At 42.8% G+C, this 21950-nt stretch overlaps 1 pseudogene; it reads left to right on the forward strand.

Moving 5' to 3' along the window:
* Positions 1-519: 519 nt before the first annotated feature.
* Positions 520-5292, forward strand: LOC135572047 (zinc finger C2HC domain-containing protein 1A-like; annotated as a pseudogene).
* Positions 5293-21950: the final 16658 nt, after the last annotated feature.

Here is a 21950-nt window from a genome sequence, read left to right on the forward strand (position 1 = left end):
CATGGGTATGAGTGAAGGACAGCACTGACTCATGGGTATGAGTGAAGGACAGCACTGACTCATGGGTATGAGTGAAGGACAGTACTGACTCATGGGTATGAGTGAAGTACAGCACTGACTCATGGGTATGAGTGAAGGACAGCACTGACTCATGGGTATGAGTGAAGGACAGCACTGACTCATGGGTATGAGTGAAGGACAGCACTGACACATGGGTATGAGTGAAGGACCGCACTGACTCATGGGTATGAGTGAAAGACAGCACTGACGCATGGGTATGAGTGAAGGACAGCACTGACGCATGGGTATGAGTGAAGGACAGCACTGACTCATGGGTATGAGTGAAGTACAGCACTGACTCATGGGTATGAGTGAAGGACAGCACTGACTCATGGGTATGAGTGAAGGACAGCACTGACTCATGGGTATGAGTGAAGGACAGCACTGACTCATGGGTATGAGTGAAACACACTGACTCATGGGTATGAGTGTTTAACGGTTCTTTTAAGTGTGTGAGCCATGCACAGAATAGAAGGGTGTGGGTGTGAGTGTGGGCACACATGCAATCTCCACAGTTCTTCTGTGAAGAAGGCCAACTCTCCTGCTGTGTCCTACTCTTCCTCCTGTTTACCCCAGAGATCTGGCCTGGCCCAGCACTCCGGTAACACACACACAAGCACACACACGCTGGTCCTCACAGTAAGATGATGGTAGAGATATTTGTGTAACCCAGAGGTTATTTCACATGCTTGTCTCTTTCTGCTCAGTCTCTTTTACAAAACTGTCTCTGTCTTCTAGAGGACATCTCAGAATAGACCCAGTCTCTTCTGTGCTAGGCCACACTGACTGAAACTAACACCGGGACTAGCACTCTGTAGTACTAAACTAACACTGGAGCTAGCACTCTGTAGTACCAAACTAACACTGGAGCTAGCACTCTGTAGTACCAAACTAACACTGGAGCTAGCACTCTGTAGTACCAAACTAACACTGGAGCTAGCACTCTGTAGTACTAAACTAACACTGGAGCTAGCACTCTGTAGTACCAAACTAACACTGGAGCTAGCACTCTGTAGTACCAAACTAACACTGGAGCTAGCACTCTGTAGTACCAAACTAACACTGGAGCTAGCACTCTGTAGTACCAAACTAACACTGGAGCTAGCACTCTGTAGTACCAAACTAACACTGGAGCTAGCACTCTGTAGTACCAAACTAACACTGGAGCTAGCACTCTGTAGTACCAAACTAACACTGGAGCTAGCACTCTGTAGTACCAAACTAACACTGGAGCTAGCACTCTGTAGTACCAAACTAACACTGGAGCTAGCACTCTGTAGTACTAAACTAACACTGGAGATAGCACTCTGTAGTACTAAACTAACACTGGAGATAGCACTCTGTAGTACCAAACTAACACCGGCACTAGCACTCTGTAGTACTAAACTAACACTGGAGCTAGCACTCTGTAGTACTAAACTAACACTGGAGCTAGCACTCTGTAGTACTAAACTAACACTGGAGCTAGCACTCTGTAGTACTAAACTAACACTGGAGCTAGCACTCTGTAGTACCAAACTAACACTGGAGCTAGCACTCTGTAGTACTAAACTAAGAGATTCAGATACAACTTCACTGAACTAAAGCCACATTGCTGGAGAGATAGGACTGTCATGCTTTATGTCTACACCCTGTATTCCTCTCCCCTCTCCACCCCCCTCATCTCCTCTCTCCCCATCTTCTCTCCGCACGTCTTCTCTCCACTCCTCATCTCCTCTCTCCCCATCTTCTCTCCGCACGTCTTCTCTCCACTCCCCCTCACATCCTCTCTCCCCTCTTCGCCTCCTCATCTCCTCTCTCCCCATCTTCTCTCCGCACGTCTTCTCTCCACTCCTCATCTCCTCTCTCCCCATCTTCTCTTCGCACGTCTTCTCTCCACTCCTCCTCACATCTTCTCTCCGCACGTCTTCTCTCCACTCCTCATCTCCTCTCTCCCCATCTTCTCTCTGCATGTCTTCTCTCCACTCCTCCTCACATCCTCTCTCCGCTCTTCGCCTCCTCATCTCCTCTCTCCCCATCTTCTCTCTGCACGTCTTCTCTCCACTCCTCCTCACATCCTCTCTCCCCTCTTCGCCTCCTCATCTCCTCTCTCCCCATCTTCTCTCCGCACGTCTTCTCTCCACTCCTCATCTCCTCTCTCCCCATCTTCTCTCCGCACGTCTTCTCTCCACTCCTCCTCACATCTTCTCTCCGCACGTCTTCTCTCCACTCCTCATCTCCTCTCTCCCCATCTTCTCTCTGCACGTCTTCTCTCCACTCCTCCTCACATCCTCTCTCCGCTCTTCGCCTCCTCATCTCCGCTCTCCCCATCTTCTCTCTGCACGTCTTCTCTCCACTCCTCCTCACATCCTCTCTCCCCTCCTCATCTCCTCTCTCCCCATCTTCTCTCCGCACGTCTTCTCTCCACTCCTCATCTCCTCTCTCCCCATCTTCTCTCCGCACGTCTTCTCTCCACTCCTCCTCACATCTTCTCTCCGCACGTCTTCTCTCCACTCCTCCTCACATCCTCTCTCCGCTCTTCCTCTCTCCTCTCCTCTCCCCTCTCATCCTTTCCTCTCTCAGCACCTCCTCTCTCCCCTCATCTCCTCACCTCCTATCTCCCCTCGTCACCTCTTCTCGTCTCCTCTCCTCTTCTCGCTGCTCCTCAAAAAAAAAATGTCACACATGGTTAGCAGATGTTAATGCGAGTGTAGCAAAATGCTTGTGCTTCTAGTTCCGACCATGCAGTAATATCTAACAAGTAATCCTCCTGTCTCCTCTCCGCTCTCCTCCTTTCCTGTCCTCATCCCCCATCTTCTCTCCTCTCTCCCATCATCTCCTCCGCTCTCCTCTCATCTCCCTTCCTCTCTCCGCCCTCCTCTCATCTCCCTTCCTCTCTCCGCTCTCCTCTCATCTCCCTTCCTCTCTCCACTCTCCTCTCATCTCCCTTCCTCTCTCCGCTCTCCTCTCATCTCCCTTCCTCTCTCCGCCCTCCTCTCATCTCCCTTCCTCTCTCCGCTCTCCTCTCATCTCCCTTCCTCTCTCCGCTCTCCTCTCATCTCCCTTCCTCTCTCATCTCCCTTCCTCTCTCCGCTCTCTCATCTCTCCGCCTCCCTTCCTCTCTCCACTCCCCTCCTCTCATCTCCTCCCTTCCTCTCTCCCTCTCCTCTCATCTCCCCTTCCTCCCTCTCCGCCCTCCTCTCATCTCCCTTCCTCTCTCCGCCCTCCTCTCATCTCCCTTCCTCTCTCTGCCCTCCTCTCATCTCCCTTCCTCTCTCCGCTCTCCTCTCATCTCCCTTCCTCTCTCCTCTCATCTCATCTCCCTTCATCTCTCCACTCATCTCCCTTCCTCTCTCCGCCCTCCTCTCATCTCCCTTCCTCTCTCTGCTCTCCTCATCTCCCTTCCTCTCTCCTCTCATCTCATCTCCCTTCCTCTCTCCGCTCTCATCTCATCTCCCTTCCTCTCTCCGCTCTCCTCTCATCTCCCTTCCTCTCTCCGCTCTCCTCTCCCTTCTTCTCTCTGCTCTCCTCATCTCCCTTCCTCTCTCCTCTCATCTCATCTCCCTTCCTCTCTCCGCTCTCATCTCATCTCCCTTCCTCTCATCTCCCTTCCTCTCTCATCTCCCTTCCTCTCTCCGCTCTCCTCTCATCTCCCTTCTTCTCTCCGCTCTCCTCTCCTCTCCCTTCCTCTCTCTGCTCTCCTCATCTCCCTTCCTCTCATCTCATCTCCCTTCCTCTCTCCGCTCTCATCTCATCTCCCTTCCTCTCTCCGCTCTCCTCTCATCTCCCTTCCTCTCTCCGCTCTCCTCTCATCTCCCTTCCTCTCATCTCATCTCCCTTCCTCTCTCCGCTCTCCTCTCATCTCCCTTCCTCTCTCCGCCTTCCTCTCATCTCTCCTCTCCTCTCTCATCTACCTTCCTCTCTCATCTCCCTTCTTCTCTCATCTCCCTTCCTCTCTCCGCTCTCCTCTCATCTCCCTTCCTCTCTCCTCTCATCTCATCTCCCTTCCTCTCTCCACTCTCCTCTCATCTCCCTTCCTCTCTCCGCCCTCCTCTCATCTTCCTTCCTCTCTCTGCTCTCCTCATCTCCCTTCCTCTCTCTGCTCTCCTCATCTCCCTTCCTCTCTCCTCTCCTCATCTCCCTTCCTCTCTCCTCTCATCTCATCTCCCTTCCTCTCTCCGCTCTCATCTCATATCCCTTCCTCTCTCCGCTCTCCTCTCATCTCCCTTCCTCTCTCCACTCTCCTCTCCCTTCCTCTCTCCACTCTCCTCTCCCTTCCTCTCTCCACTCTCCTCTCATCTCCCTTCCTCTCTCTGCTCTCCTCAAATCTCGTCCTCTCTACGCTCTCCCCTCATCTCTGCACCTCTTTCTCTCCACTCCTCCTCTCTCCCCTCACCTTCTCTCTCCCCTTATCTCTGCACCTCCACTCTCCACTCCTCCTCTCTCCCCTCACCTTCTCTCTCCCCTGATCTCCTCACCTCCTATCTCGCTCCTCCTTTCCTGTCCTCATCCCCCCTCTCCTCTATTCTCCTTTTCTCTCTCCTCCCTATAGGGATCCCATCCATTAAGGTTACCTCTGCAGGATCAGTGAGGAGCGCCCCTTCTGGTTACTCTCCTAATCTCACTGCTGCGTCTGGCCTGACTAGTCCTCCTTTAGGGTTAAAACACACACACGCACGCACGCACGTCAATAAATCCTGTCAATATAAATGTAAGACCACCAACAACAACTACTCCGTGTTCTTCCTTCTTTCCCTCATTCCTTCTCCTTTCATTCCTTCTCCTCTCATTCTGTCCCTCCTCCTTACTCCTACTCTCAGTGTTGGAGGTAAGCCCCGTCCAGAAGGTTCCTACGGCTCTGTGAAGAACTGTCTGTCAGCAGGGGGACTCAACAAAACAGGAAAGCAGACAACTCCAACTCCAGGTAGGAAAGGGCCTGTCTGAGTGACTGGGAGTGTATTGTGTGTGCGATGATTGTGATGAAGTGTTATACAACTCCAAGTCTGGAGAATGAATACTGATCTCTTGTGGTATTGCTCAGCATAATTAAACCTCTGCAGTGGTTGCCCTCTCTCTCTCGCTCTCTTTGCCTTTCTCCCCTTCAGGAACGATGCTAAATGCGACAACAATGTGGATAATGGTGGAATGATGACAATGTTCAGCCATGAGTGTGGATCCAAGTACCCTGTAGACTGGGCCACATTCTGTTGTGAGTGTGGATCCCAGTACCCTGTAGACTGGGCCCAGTTCTGATGAGAGGAGAGATAGAAGGGAGGAGGAGGATAGGAGAAAAGAGAAGTGGGGAGGAGAAAAATAGGAAATGAAATTGAAGGGGTGGGGCAGCTTACTGGAACCCTGGGCTATATTGGTGTTATGACACATAATACTGTTACCTAGCTAAAATAGCACAAGGCCAGCCAGACATATTTGGGGGGTCCTAACATCACAGTCAATTTGGCATCAGTTGCCATAACTTTTTATGACATTATTAGGACAGGGTTATGTTGGCTTAATTTCCACTATAAACATGAGTCCATCCAGTCTCTATGAACCATGGTCTATAAACCCTCTCCAATGGAACTCACACTCTCATCCCATCCACTCCCTCTCTACCGTTTCTCTTCTGTATTGCTTATGCAATGTGTTACTGTTGAAGTGCAATATGATTGACTACTGATTTTTTAAAAAGAGTTTCATTATTTTATAATGAAGCTGAATGGAATGTGTCATTTGTGCTAAGGGGATGCATTATTTTCATTGGGTCATGAGTAGAATGAAATGTTACGTATTTGGCAAATACATTATTTTCACTGGGACCAATGTGAGGCCATTGCTGTTATATAGTTGTGGTACAGGTCAGGGTTTTAAAGTCCACCATTTCAGTACACCATACAACATATACAACACAAAGCTCTGAAATGGACCGTAATTCAAACCCTAATATTTCCACATACAGTTGAAGTTGGAAGTTTACAAACACTTAGGTTGGAGTCATTAAAACTCGTTTTTCAACCACTCCACAAATTTCTTGTTAAACTATAATTTTTGCAAGTCGCTTAGGACATCTACTTTGTGCATGACACAAGTCATTTTTTCCAACAATTCTTTACAGACAGATTATTTCATTTATAACTCACTGTATCACAATTCCGGTGGGTCAGAAGTTTACATACACTAAGTTGACTGTGCCTTTAAACAGCTTGAAAAATTACAGAAAATTATGTCATGGCTTTAGATGTTTCTGATAGGCTAATTGACATCATTTGAGGTACCACCTTCATCTGTATGAACAATAGTATGCAAGTATAAACACCATGGGACCACACAGCCGTCATACCACTGAGGAAGGAGACACGTTCTGTCTCCTAGAGATGAACGTACTTTGGTGAGAAAAGGGCAAATCAATTTCAGAACAACAGCAAAAGACCTTGTGAAGATGCTGGAGGAAACGGGTACAAAAGTATCTATATCCACAGTAAAACGAGTCCTATATTGACATTACCTGAAAGTCCGCTCAGCAAGGAAGAAGCCACTTCTCCAAAACCGCCATAAAAAAGCCAGACTACGGTTGGCAACTGCAGATGGGGACAAAGATCGTACTTTTTGGAGAAATGTCCTCTGATTAACCAAAATTAGAACTGTTTGGCCATAATGACCATGGTTATGTTTGGAGGAAAAAGGTGGAGGCTTGCAAGCCTAAGAACACCATCCCAACCGTGAAGCATGGGGGTGGCAGCATCATGTTGTGGGGGTGCTTTGCTGCAGGAGGGACTGGTGCACTTCACAAAATAGATGGCATCATGAGGGAGGAAAATTATGTGGATATATTGAAGCAACATCTTAAGACAAGACATCAGTCAGGAAGTTAAAGCTTGGTCGCAAATGGGACTTCCAAATGGACAATGATCCCAAGCATACTTCCAAAGTTGTGGCAAAATGCTTATGGACAACAAAGTCAAGATATTAGCCATCACAATGCCCTGACCTCAATCCTATAGAAAATACATTTTGTGGGCAGAACTGAAAAACGCAAGGAGGCCTACAAACCTGACTCAGTTACACCAGCTCTGTCAGGAGGAATGGGCCAAAATTCACCCACCTTGTTGTGGGAAGCTTCTGGAAGACTACCCGAAACGTTTGACCCAAGTTAAACAATACTAATTGAGTGTATGTAAACTTCTGACCCACTGGAAATGTGATGAAAGAAATAAAAGCTGAAATAAATAATATTCTCTACTATTCTACTACTATTCTTAAAATAAAGTGGTGATCCTAACTGACCTAAGACAGGGATTAAATGTCATAAATTGTGAAAAACTGAGTTTAAATTTATTTGGCTAAGGTGTATGTAAACTTCCGACTTCAACTGTACATGGGTAAGGACCGTAATTCATATCCTGCTATTTCCACATACCTGGGTAAGGACCGTAATTCATATCCTGCTATTTCCACATACCTGGGTAAGGACATATCCTGCTATTTCCACAATTCATATCCTGCTATTTCCACATACCTGGGTAAGGACCGTAATTCATATCCTGCTATTTCCACATACCTGGGTAAGGACCGTAATTCATATCCTGCTATTTCCACATACCTGGGTAAGGACCGTAATTCATATCCTGCTATTTCCACATACCTGGGTAAGGACCGTAATTCATATCCTGCTATTTCCACATACCTGGGTAAGGACCGTAATTCATATCCTGCTATTTCCACATACCTGGGTAAGGACCGTAATTCATATCCTGCTATTTCCACATACCTGGGTAAGGACCGTAATTCATATCCTGCACACACTACGGCCCGCCAGGACCAGGGATGAAGAACATGTTCACTACAATCACTTCCAACCACATCTGTCAGTTTCTATCTGGAAGTAAACTAAGACGTACAGTATCTGCCTGCTACCCAGCTCATTGTAATGATAATTTTACACTAAATGTAGCAAATTTCATCACTATCATTAACGTTATTGTTGTCATCTTTAGTATATTGAGCTGTATCAAAACATCTTAATGTGTCATTTTAAAAATGTTTAGTGAGGCATTATTACTGTAAATTCGCACTGATGCAGGCATTATTACTGTAAAATGATCCCTGATGCAGGTATTATTACTGTAAAATGCTGCCTGATGCAGTCATTATTAAATGACTGGATAGGACGATCCTATACAGGATATGGATTTCAGACGCCCGAATATGGACATGCTTTAATGCCACTTCCATCCTTTAAATTGAACAAGGAATATTGATGAAGAATCATCCGTGTATTTGTCCATCGGTGTGTGTGTGTTCTTCTTCAGCTGGTACAAACAGCAGACTGCTTTTAGATGTCCTTTAATTGGCAGGTTAGTTGGGTCTTTAAACAAGGAATATACCGTAGAAGGTATTTTCTGTTGAATATAAAAATATACACTGAACAAATATATAAACGCAAGATGTATAGTGAAAACTTGTTCCAATGATCAAATCAAATCAAATTTATTTATATAGCCCTTTGTACATCAGCTGATATCTCAAAGTGCTGTACAGAAACCAAGCCTAAAACCCCAAACAGCAAGCAATGCAGGTGTAGAAGCACAAGCAGAGCTCATTTTCCAATCGAGTTTATTCAAGCAATTGCAAGGAAGTTTTCTCTTTTGATATACCGGGGAGGAACTTGATTATTTACATGTTAGTCTTTATATACTGTATATACACACACAAAAGTATGTGGACACCCCTTCAAATGAGTGGATTCGGCTATTTCAGCCACATAAGTTGCTGACAGGTGTATAAAACCGAGTACACAGCTATGCAATCTCCACAAACAAACACTAGCACTAGAATGGCCTTACTGAAGAACTCAGTGACTTTCAACGTCGCACCATCGAAGGATGCCACCTTTCCAACACGTCAGTTCGTCAAATTGCTGCCCTGCTAGAGCTGCTCCGGTCAACTGTAAGTGATGTTATTGTGAAGTGGAAACGTCTAGGAGCAACAACAGTTCAGCTGCGAAGTGGTAGGCTACACAAGCTCACAGAACGGGACTCCCGAGTGCTGAAGCATGTAGCGCATAAAAATCGTCTGTCCTCGGTTGCAACACTCACTACCGAGTTCCAAACTGCCTCTGGAAGCAACGTCAGCACCAAAACAGTTTGTCGGGGGCTTCATGAAATGGGTTTCCATGGCCGAGCAGCCTCACACAAGCCGAAGATCACCATGCGCAATCTCAAGTGTCGGCTGGAGTGGTGTAAAGCTCGCTGCCATTGGACTTTGGAGCAGTGGAAACACATTATCTGGAATGAGGAATCACGCTTCACCATCTGGCAGTCCAACGGACAAATCTAGGTTTGGCAGATGCCAGGAGAACGCTATCTGCCTGACTGCATAGTGCCAACTGTAAGGTTTGGTGGAGGAGGAATAATGGTCTGGGGCTGTTTTTCATGGTTCAGGCCCCTTAGTTCCAGTGAAAGGAAATCTTAACACTACAGCATACAATGACATTCTAGATGATTATGTGCTTCCAACTTTGTGGCAACAGTTTGGAGAAGGCCCTTTCCTGTTTCAGCATGACAATACCCCCGTGCACAAAAGTGAAGTCCATACAGAAATGGTTTGTCGAGATTGGTGTGGAACAACTTGACTGTCCTGCACAGATCCCTGACTTCAACCCCATCGAACACTGATTAGCCAGGCCTAATCGCCCAAAATCAGTGCCCGGCCCCGAAGCAATTCTTAAACATCTAGTGGAAAGCCTTCCCAGAAGAGTGGAGGCTGTCGTGGCAGCAAAGGGGGGACCAACTCCATATTAATGGCCATGATTTTTGGAATGAGATGTTCGAAGAGTAGGTGTCCACATACTTTTGGTCATTTAGTGTAGTTCATGTACAAAAAGAGCTATACTCACTTCTGGGAGAGGTAATCTTACAAAGGAGAATGGATAACATCCTGAGGTTCCACATCCTTAGAAGAATAGCACAAACAAGAACCGGTTCTAACCAGTTCTCACAGCATTTGTGTCGAAGATAGGGGAGTGATAAGATCTTTAGAGTCTAAACAAACAGAACAAGAATTTAGCCTGATTGCTAACGAGACAATAACAAATCACTCCTTTCTGTGGTGTATGAAGAGGTTACTGGACTACAGGGGAAATTACTATTCAACTCAAGCATTTCATAGCATTTTAGGCTAACGAAACCATTTTACCCTACCTTACAAAGCTTGAAATCAAGATAAGCATTGTTCATCAAATAAGGGGAGAAGACCTGCATGAAGGCTATGGCTGAATTTCAAAAGATCTAAGTTCGATTTAAAGTTTTTTGGAAGACTTTAGTAACTTGGATTTAATTTAAGAAACCAGAGTTGAAAGTATTCAGCCTTGTAGGTTTGCTTTGGGGTAATTGCCCTGTGCCACAGGCTTACCATTGCAACAGAACGACTCCCACATTGTCTTTAATTTTCTTTGTCACATACATATTTTCACCTTTTGTATATTATATACTGAACAAAAATATAAACGCAACACGCAACAGTTTCAAATATTTGTCTAAATTACAGTTTAAATGAGAAAATACAGATCTGTTAGTCACTGACTGATACCTCTGCGGTTGTGATGCCTGTTGCACCTACTGCCAAATTCTCTAAAATGACGTTGGAGGTGGCTTATGGTAGAGAAATGAACATTCAATTATCTGTCAACAGCTCTGGTGGACATTCCTGCAGTCAATATTCCAATTGCACGCTCTCTCAACTTGAGACATCTGTGGCATTGTGTTGTGTGACAAAACTGCACATTTTAGAGTGGCCTTTTATTGTCCTCAGCACAAACCTGTGTAATGATCATGCTGTTTATTCAGCTTCTTGATATGGCACACCTGCCAGGTGGATGGATTATCTTGGCAAAGTAGAAATGCTCACTAACTGGGATATAAACACATTTTTTGAGATATAAGGTTTTTGTGCCAATGGAACATTTCAGGGATCAATTATTTCAGTTTATGAAACATGGCACCAACATGTTGAGTTTTTATTTTTGTTCAATATAGTAATTCCATAGAATTTAGCATTTTTTCAAACCACGTTTTTGGCAGGATTATACGACCTCAAAGGACTATATATAGACTATACTACCTTACAGGATGATATAGTATACTGTACATAGGCTCCTACCTCACAAGCCAATACAACCTTTAAGGAATATACACAACGTATAGACTATACCACCTTACAGGATTCTACTGCCTTACAGGCCTATATACTACATATGGCCTATACTACCTTATAACCTCTTAGGGAAGCTGCGAATATTCGCAGCTTTTTGTTAAAAATCGCGCAACATTTCAGCGCCCTGCTATTCATGCCAGGAATATAGTATATGCATATGATTAGTATGTGTGGATAGAAAACACTCAGACGTTTCTAAAACTGGTTAAATCACGGCTGTGACTATAACAGAACGTGCGTTTCATCGAAAAGTGCAGGAAAATCTGATCACTGAAAATGGAAAAAAATATCCATGCGCAACTTCCACTTGTTAAAGGTGAACCGGATTAAATGAGGTCGAGGTTGCAGTACCTACAGCTTCCACACGATGTCTAGAGTCTTGTCATTTGCTTCGGCTTTGTTTCTTGGTCAAACCGAAACAAGGGAGCCGATTTCCTCCGGTCTCCGACAGGATGTTTTGGTTGAGATTTCTCCGGACATTATTTCCAGATGGACACCTATAGAATTTACATCACCTCGTGATCAATTTTATCGCTTATTAACGTGTACTAATACCTAAAGTTGCATTACAAAAGTATTTCGAAGTGTTTTGTGAAAGTTTATCGTCGACTTTTTTAATTAAAAAAAATGACGTTACGTTAGAAAACGCTACTTTTTTCCGTTGTTCACACAGTATTCATAGATCGATATCTAGGCTATATATGGACCGATTTAATCGAAAAAAGACCCAAAATGATGTTTATGGGACATCTAGGAGTGCCAAGAAAGAAGCTCGTCAAAGGTAATGAATGTTTTATATTTTATTTCTGCGTTTTGAGTAGCCCCCGGCTATCGAAAAATCTGTCGTTAGGTGACGTTGCTGTATTTTGGGGGATACATGCTATCAGATAATAGCTTCTCATGCTTTTGCCGAAAAGCATTTTACAAATCTGACTCGGTGGATAGATTCACAACGAGTGTAGCTTTAATTCAGTACATTGTATGTGCATTTTAATGAAAGTTTGAGTTTTATCAACAACTATAGGTGGCGCACTTGAACATTTCCGCTGATTTATGTTCCCACCACGGAACCACTGCCCTAACAAGGAATATGGAATATATACTATATATAGACTCTACTACCTTACAGGACTATATACTATATGTAGACTATACTAACTTGCAGGACTATTAATATACGTAGAATATACTATGTTACAGGACTATATACAATATACCCACACAGACAGTGTCGTGAAGAGGGCGCAGCAGCGCCTCTTCAACCTCAGGAGGCTGAAGAAATTTGGCTTGTCACCAAAAGCACTCACAAACTTCTACAGATGCACAATCGAGAGCATCCTGTCGGGCTGTATCACTGCCTGGTACGGCAACTGCTCCACCCACAACCGTAAGGCTCTCCAGAGGGTAGTGAGGTCTGCACAACGCATCACCGGGGGAAAACTACCTGCCCTCCAGGACACCTACACCACCCGATGTCACAGGAAGGCCATAAAGATCATCAAGGACAACAACCACCCGAGCCACTGCCTGTTCACCCCGCTATCATCCAGAAGGCGAGGTCAGTACAGGTGCATCAAAGCAGGGACCGAGAGACTGAAAAACAGCTTCTATCTCAAGGCCATCAGACTGTTAAACAGCCACCACTAACATTGAGTGGCTGCTGCCAACACACTGACTCAACTCCAGCCACTTTAATAATGGAAATTGATGTAAAAATATATCACTAGCCACTTTAAACAATGCTACTTAATATAACGTTTACATACCCTACATTACTCATCTCATATCTATATGTATATCCTGTACTCTATATCATCTACTGCATCTTTATGTAATACATGTATCACTAGCCACTTTAAACTATGCCACTTTGTTTACTGTTTACATACCCTACATTACTCATCTCATATGTACAGTGGGGAGAGTATTTGATACACTGCCGATTTTGCAGGTTTTCCTACTTACAAAGCAAGTAGAGGTCTGTAATTTTTAGTTACACATCAACTGTAAGAGACGGAATCTAAAAGAAAAATCCAGAAAATCACATTGTATGATTTTTAAGTAATTAATTTGCATTTTATTGCATCACATAAGTATTTGATACATCAGAAAAGCAGAACTTAATATTCACAATGAATTGTTGTGCAATTTAAATGTTTAAATGTGAAACTATCTTTGAAAAGGTTACATGTTATTTTAGCTTCTAAATGAGAGAATTGAATTGTTTCCATAAGGTAAACTCTGTTCACTAAGTGGCCCCGCCCAACTGAACAGACATTGGTTGTGAACTATGAAACACGACCTTCTCTTCCCTACAACATAAGCCCCTTTACGAAAATGTAACATTTGTGTTCCAGAGGATGTGAGGACTGCTGTCCATACGTTAAAAGGGCTAATATCAACTACAGAACTAAGACAATAACCTAACGAAATTAGCATCGTGTTCCGAGAACGTGAGGACTGCTGTCCATACGTTAAAAAAGGGCGAATTTCAACGTGGAGGTGACGATCGACACACTGGAGGGGTGAATTTTGACTATACCAGCCAGCATATAGCATGAGCTTATAGTATGGCAACTTGGTATGAACTTTGAACTCTTATTCACTAAAGAAGTGATACCTCCTAGCCGTTGAGTTAGCAGCAGCAGCTGTAAACGTGGACTAGGAAAGGACGGACAAAGTATCTGTTCCTCCACATGACGACGGTACTACAACGTATCCACTCTACCACCAGACATTCTTCAGAGGACAAGAGATCAACGACCAACCTGTTGAAGCGCAGCTCAGAGTAATTATTTCCTGTGTTTTCCTTTTCCAAATAGGCTGTTATTTAGAATGCATAAGATTCTGTATTTACGATAGCATAGCTGCATTGGGTCCAATAGAGACCCAAACCTTTTGTGCCTCAGTCTTCCCGCACCTTCATTTCACCCAACCCCATTTCTTTGTGTAAGCAGCAGTCATATCTGTTCCATCCGCAAGGGATGTTTTCGTGTATGACATAATTAGTAATCAGTGTATGATCCATCCTGCGTGTATGTAATTCTGTGTGATTATTTAGGTATTTAGTAAATAAATAATTAAACCAAATTGTGTATTGCTGATTCAACTTGTTAGCCAAGGTTCGTGAAGATAACCAAGAATTCTACGACTTTCAGATGAGACTGAATAATGTGACAATTAGTAATTGACTGCTATTGATTTAAAAGATTACCAGGTCTTTAGGAGTTTATTCGGAAGATAAAAGCTCTATAAACATTTTTTCCTGGTGCCATGACTTTCCAGTTAATTACATTTACATGATTAGTTTAATCAGGTAATATTAATTACAGAGAAATGATTTTATAAAATAGCATGTCATATCACTTAATCTGGCATAGCAAAGACACGACATATACTATATATTTGTATTTATTATTGATCCCCATTTGCTGCTGCCAAAGCAGCAGCAACTCTTCCTGGGGTCCAGTAATATTAAGGCAGATTATACCATTTTAAAAACCTAACAATACATTCACAGATTTCACAACACACTGTGTGCCCCCAGTGCCCCCAGTACTTAATCAATGTGTATGTATAATGCATATGTTATCGTGTGTGTGTATGTATGCATGTGTCTGTGCAAATGTTTGTGTTGGTTCACAGTCCCCGCTGTTCCATAACGTGTCTTTTTAATCTGTTTTTAAATCTAATTTTACCGCTTGCTTACTTGATGTGGAATAGAGTTCCATGTAGTCATGGCTCTATTTAGTACTGTGTGCCTCCCATAGTCTGTTCTGGACTTGGGGACTGTGAAGAGACCTCTTGTGACATGTCTTGTGGGGTATGCATGGGTGTCCGAGCTGTGTGCCGCTAGTTTAGACAGACAGCTTGGTGCATTCAACATGTCAAAAACTCATACATAAAAGTAGTGATGAAGTCAATCTCTCCTTCACTTTGAGCCAGGAGAGCATGCATATTGCACATGCATATTTTTAACATTATCTATCTCTGTACATCCAAGGACCAGCTGTGCTGCCCTGTTCTGAGCCAATTGCAATTTTCCTAAGTCCTTTTTTGTGGCACCTGACCACACAACTGAACAGTAGTCAAGGTGCGACAAAACTCGGGCCTGTAGGACCTGCCTTGTTGATAGTGTTGTTAAGAAGGCAGATCATCGCTTTATTATGGACAGACTTCTCCCCATCTTAGCTACTACTGCATCAATATGTTTTGACCATGACAGTTTACAATCTAGGGTTATTCCAAGAAGTTTAGTCTTCTCAACTTGCTCAATTTCCACATTATTTATTACAAGATTTAGTTGAGGTTTAGTGAGTGTTTTGTTCCAAATACAATGCTTTTTGTTTTAGAAATATTTAGGGGTTACTTATTCCTTGTCACCCACTCTGAAACTAACTGCAGCTCTTTGTTAAGTGTTGCAGTCATTTCAGTTGCTGTAGTACCTGATGTGTATAGTGTTGAGTCATCCTCATACATAGACACTCTGGCTTTACTCAAAGTCAGTGGCATGTCGTTAGTAAAAATTGAAAAAACAAGGGGCCTAAACAGCTACCCTGGGGAATTCCTGATTCTAACTGGATTATGTTTAAAATGCTTCCATTAAAGAACACCGTCTGTGTTCTGTTTGACAAGTAACTCTTTATCCACATTATAGCAGGTGGTGTAAAGCCATAACACATGTTTTTCCAGCAGCAGACTATGATCAATAATGTCAAAAGCTGCACTGAAGTCTAAAAAGACAGTCCCCAATCATTTTATCATCAATTTCTCTCAGCCAATCATCAGTCATTTGTGAATGTGCTGTGCTTGTTGAATGTCCTTCCCTATAAGCATGCTGAAATTCTGTTCTGTAGTTTACTGTGAAATAGCAATGCATCTGGTCAAACACCATTTTTTATTTACTACCTTACAGGACTATATACTATATTTAGACTATATTACCTCACAGGACTATTCTACCTTACAGGACTATATATCAATCAATCAAATGTATTTATAAAGCCCTTTTTCCATCAGCCATGTCACAAAGTGCTGTACAGAAACCCACCCTAAAACCCCAAATAGCAAGCAATGCAGATGTAGAAGCACGGTGGCTAGGAAAAACTCCCTAGAAAGACCGGAACCTAGGAAGAAACCTACAGAGGAACCATGCTCTGAGGGGTGGCCAGTCCTCTTCTGGCTGTGCCGGGTGGAGATTATAACAGAATATGGCCAAGGTGTTCAAATGTTCATAGATGACCAGCAGGGTCAGATAATGTCAGTTTGCTTTTTATAGCCGATCATTCAGCGTTAGAGACAGCAGGTGCGTTAGAGAGAGAGTCCAAAACAGCAGGTCCGGGACAAGGTAGCATGTCCAGTGAACAGGTCAGTTGAAACTGGAGCAGCAGCATGACCTTGTGGACAGCAAGGAGTCATCAGGCCAGGTATATATATATATATATATATATATATATAAATATATATATAAGAGAGAGAGAGAGAGAGAGAGAGAGAGAGAGAGGTCGGGAAACACTGTGGCCCTGTCCGACGATACCCCCGAACAGGGCCAACCAGGCAGGATATAGAGGGATATCTTCAACCACCAACCTTCTACACTGAGACAAGGCCGAGTATAGCCCCCGAATGTCTCCCCCATGGCACAAACCCGAGGGGGGCACCAACCCGGACAGGAAGATCACGTCAGTGACTCAGCTCCCATAATAGGGTTAGAGGCAGAGAATCCCAGTGGAGAGAGGGGAACCGGCCGCACAGAAACAGCAATGGCCGTTCGTCCCTCCAGTGCCTTTCCTTTCACCTTCACACCCATGGGCCAGATTACCCTCAATCATAGGACCTACTGATGAGATGGGTCTTCAATAAAGACTTAAAGGTTGAGACCGAGTCTGCGTCTCTCACATGGATAGGCAGACCATTCCATAAAAATGGAGCTCTATAGGAGAAAGCCCTGCCTCCAGCTGTCTCCAGCTGTTTGCTGAGAAATTCTAGGCAGTAAGGAGGCCTGCGTCTTGTGACCGTAGCGTACGTGTAAGTATGTACGGCAGGACCCAATCGGAAGGATAGGTAGGAGCAAGCCCATGCAATGCTTTGTAGGTTAGCAGTTAAACCTTGAAATCAGCCCTAGCCTTAACAGGAACCCAGTGTAGAGAGGCTAGCACTGGAGAAATATAATACATTTTTTTTGGTTCTAGTCAGGATTCTAGCAGCCGTATTTAGCACGTATTTAGCACTAACTAAAGTTTATCCTTCACAGTTTTATTTGAGATGACTGTACAACCATCAAGATGAATTGTCAGATCCAACAGAACATCTCTTTGTTTCTTGGGACCTAGAACTAGCATCTCTGTTTTGTCCGAGTTTAAAAGTAAAACATTTGCCGCCATCCACTTCCTTATGTCTGAAACACAGGCTTCCAGGGAGGGCAATTTTGAGGCTTCACCATGTTTCATCGAAATGTACAGCTGTGTATCGTCCGCATAGCATTGAAAGTTAACATTATGTTTCCGAATGACATCACCAAGAGGTAAAATATATAGTGAAAACAATAGTCGTCCTAAAACTGAACCTTGAGGAACACCAAAATGTACAGTTGATTTGTCAGAAGACAATCAATTCACAGAGACAAACTGATATCTTTCCAACAGATAAGATCTAAACCAGGCCAGAACTTGTCCGTGTAGACCAATTTGGGTTTCCAATCTCTCCAAAAGAATGTGGTGTTCGATGGTATCAAAAGCAGCACTTTTCAAATAGCTTTTTCAAATATTTTTGAGAGGAATGGGAGATTCGATATGCATATATTTTCTGTGTCAAGGTTTGGCTTTTTCAAGCGAGGCTTTATTATTGCCACTTTTAGTGAGTTCCGGTGGAAAGGGAGCCTTATATTATGTTCAACATAGGAGGGCCAAGCACAGGAAGCAGCTCTTTCAGTAGTTTAGTTGGAATAGGGTCCCGTATGCTGCTTGATTGTTTAGAGGCCAAGACTATTTTCATCAATGTGCCAAGAGATATAGTATTAAATAACTTTAGTGTCTCCCTTGATCCTAGGTCCTGGAAGTGTTGTGCAGACTCAGGACAACTGGGCTTTGGAGAAATACGCAGATTTAAAGAGGAGTCCGTAATTTACTTTCTAATGATCATGTTCTTTTCGTCAAAGAAGTTTGTGAATTTATCACTGCTGAAGTGAAAGCCATCCTCTCTTGGGGAATGCTGCTTTTTAGTTAGCTTTACGACAGTATAACATTTTAATTTAGGATTGTTCTTATTCTCCTCAATTAAGTTGGAAAAATAGGATGATCGAGCAGCAGTGAGGGCTCTTCGATACTGCACGGTACTGTCTTTCCAAGCTAGTCGGAAGACTTCCAGTTTGGTGTTGCGCCAGTTCCGTTCCAACTTTCTGGAAGCTTGCTTCAGGGCTTGGGTATTTTCTGTATACCAGGGAGCTAGTTTCTAATGACAAATGTTTTTTGTTTTTAGGGGGTGCGACTGCATCTAGGGTATTACGCAAGGTTACATTGAGTTCCTCAGTTAGAGTACAAAAATCGGTTAACCACCTGATGTCCTTGGGTAGGTGGAGGGAGTCTGGAAGGGCATCTAGGAATCTTTGGGTTGTCCACAAATTTATAGCACGGCTTTTAATGATCCTTGGTTGGGGTCTGAGCAGATTATTTGTTGCGATTGTAAACGTAATAAAATGGTGGTCCGATAGTGCAGGATTATGAGGAAAAACATTAAGATCCACAATATTTATGCCACGGGACAAAACTAGGTCCACAGTATTACTGTGGCAGTCAGTAGGTCCGGAGACATGTTGCATAAAACTCACTGAGTTGATAATGGGTCCGAAACCCTTTTGGAGTGGGTCTGTGGACTTTTCCATGTGAATATTACAGTCAGCAAAATTTTTGAATATTATCTGCCATGACTACAAGGTCTGATAGGAATTCAGGGAACTCCGTGAGGAATGCTGTATATGGCCCAGGAGGCCTGTAAACAGTAGCTATAAAACGTGATTGAGTAGGCTGTATAGAATGCATGACTAGAAGCTCAAAAGACGAAAAAGCAGTCTTTTTTTTTGTGTAAATTGAAATTTGCTATTGTAAATGTTAGTAACACCGCCTTTGCGGGATGCACGGGTGATATGGTCACTAGTGTAACCAGGAGGAGATGACTCATTTAACACAGTAAATCAGGCTTACGCCATGTTTCAGTCTGGCCAATCACATGAAGATTATGACCAGTGATTCGTTTATTGACAGTAACTGCCTTGGAAGTGAGGGATCTAACATTAAGTAGCCCTATTTTAAGAAGTGAGATATCATCTCTTTCAAGAATGAAAGGAATGGAGGTCTTTATTCCAGTGAGATTGCTAAAGCAAACAACGCCATGTTTAGTTTTGCCCAACCTAGATGGCACAGAAAACCTGAGGCACAGATGAGGTCTCAATGGGGATAGCTGAGCTGACTACACTGACTACGGTAGTGGCAGACTCCAGTAAGCTGGCGGCGTGGCAAACAGACTGTACAGCTTACAGTACTATATATAGACTATACTACCTTACCTGACTATATATAAACTATACCACCTTACAAGTCTGTACTACCTTAAAGGACTATATGCTATATAGAGACTATACTACCTTACATGACTATATAATATACACAGACTATACTACCTTTACAGGGCTATACTACCTTACATGACTATAGACTATATATAGAATATACTACCTAACAGGACGATATATACATTTTACTACATTTTAAGTTTATACTAATTTACAAGACTATATAATATACATAGACTATACTAACTTTACAGGGCTGTACTACCTGACAAGTCTATATACTATATAGAGGATCTCTAGAGGAGATCTGCATGGAGGAATGGGCCAAAATACCAGGAACAGTGTGTGAAAACCTTGTGAAGACTTACAGAAAACGTTTGACCTCTGTCATTGCCAACAAAGTATTGAGATAAACTTTTGTTATTGACCAAATACTTATTTTCCACCATCATTTGCAAATAAATTCATTAAAAATCCTACAATGTGATTTTCTGGATTTTTTTTCTCATTTTGTCTGTCATAGTTGAAGTGTACTATGATGAAAATTACAGGCCTCTCTCATCTTTTTAAGTGGGAGAACATGCACAATTGGTGGCTGACTAAATACCTTTTTGCCCCACTGTATATACTATACTACCTTTTAAGACTATTCTGCCTTACAGGACTACATACCAGATATAGACTGCACTACCTCACAGGACTATATATTAAATATAGATTATGCTACCTTAAAGGACTATTCCACCTTACAGTACTATATACTACATATATACATATAGGGACGGCAGTGTTGCCTAGTCCAAGTAACCGAAAGGTTGCAAGTTCGAATCCCCGAGCTGACAAGGTACAAATCTGTCATTCTGCCCCTGAACAAGGCAGTTAACCCACTGTTCCTCTGTCATTGAAAATAAGAATTTGTTCTTAACTGACTTGCCTCATTAAATAAAGGTAAAATAAATATATACTATACTACCTTACAGGACTATACTACTCCTTGGGATGTTTAAAGCTTGGGAAATCTTTTTGTATCCAAATCCGGCTTTAAACTTCTTCACAACAGTATCTCGGACCTGCCTGGTGTGTTCCTTGTTCTTCATGATGCTCTCTGCGCTTTTAACGGACCTCTGAGACTATCACAGTGCAGGTGCATTTATACGGAGACTTGATTACACACAGGTGGATTGTATTTATCATCATTAGTCATTTAGGTCAACATTGGATCATTCAGAGATCCTCACTGAACTTCTGGAGAGAGTTTGCTGCACTGAAAGTAAAGGGGCTGAATAATTTTGCACGCCCAATTTTTCAGTTTTTGATTTGTTAAAAAAGTTTGAAATATCCAATAAATGTCGTTCCACTTCATGATTGTGTCCCACTTGTTGTTGATTCTTCACAAAAAAATACAGTTTTATATCTTTATGTTTGAAGCCTGAAATGTGGCAAAAGGTCGCAAAGTTCAAGGGGGCCGAATACTTTCGCAAGGCACTGTATACTAACATATACAGGACTTTATACTTTTACATGACTATACTACCTTACAGGACTTTACTACCTTACAGGACTATATACTACATATAAAATATACTACCTCACAGGACAATATATAAAATATACTACCTCACAGGACAATATATAAAATATACTACCTCACAGGACAATATATAAAATATACTACCTCACAGGACAATATATAAAATATACTACCTCACAGGACAATATATAAAATATACCACCTTACAGGACAATATATAAAATATACCACCTTACAGGACAATATAGAAAATATACTACCTTACAGCACTATACTTTCTTACAGGACTTTAAACTATATATAGACTGTACTTTCTCAGAGGACTGTACTACCTTACATGACTATATACTATATATAAGCTATGCTACCTCACAGGACAATATATAGACTATACTACCTTACAGGAATACATATAGACTATACACCCTTACAGGAATATTCTACTTTACAGGATTATATATTAAATATAGACTATACTACCTCACAGGACTGTACAACCATAAAGGACTATGTACTATACATAGACTATGCTTCCTTACAAGACTATACTACCTTAAAGGACTATACTACCTTACAAGAATATAATGTCTTACAGGACTTTATACT

This window comes from Oncorhynchus nerka, linkage group LG6 (assembly GCF_034236695.1).
Source record: "Oncorhynchus nerka isolate Pitt River linkage group LG6, Oner_Uvic_2.0, whole genome shotgun sequence".
NCBI lineage: Eukaryota > Metazoa > Chordata > Actinopteri > Salmoniformes > Salmonidae > Oncorhynchus > Oncorhynchus nerka.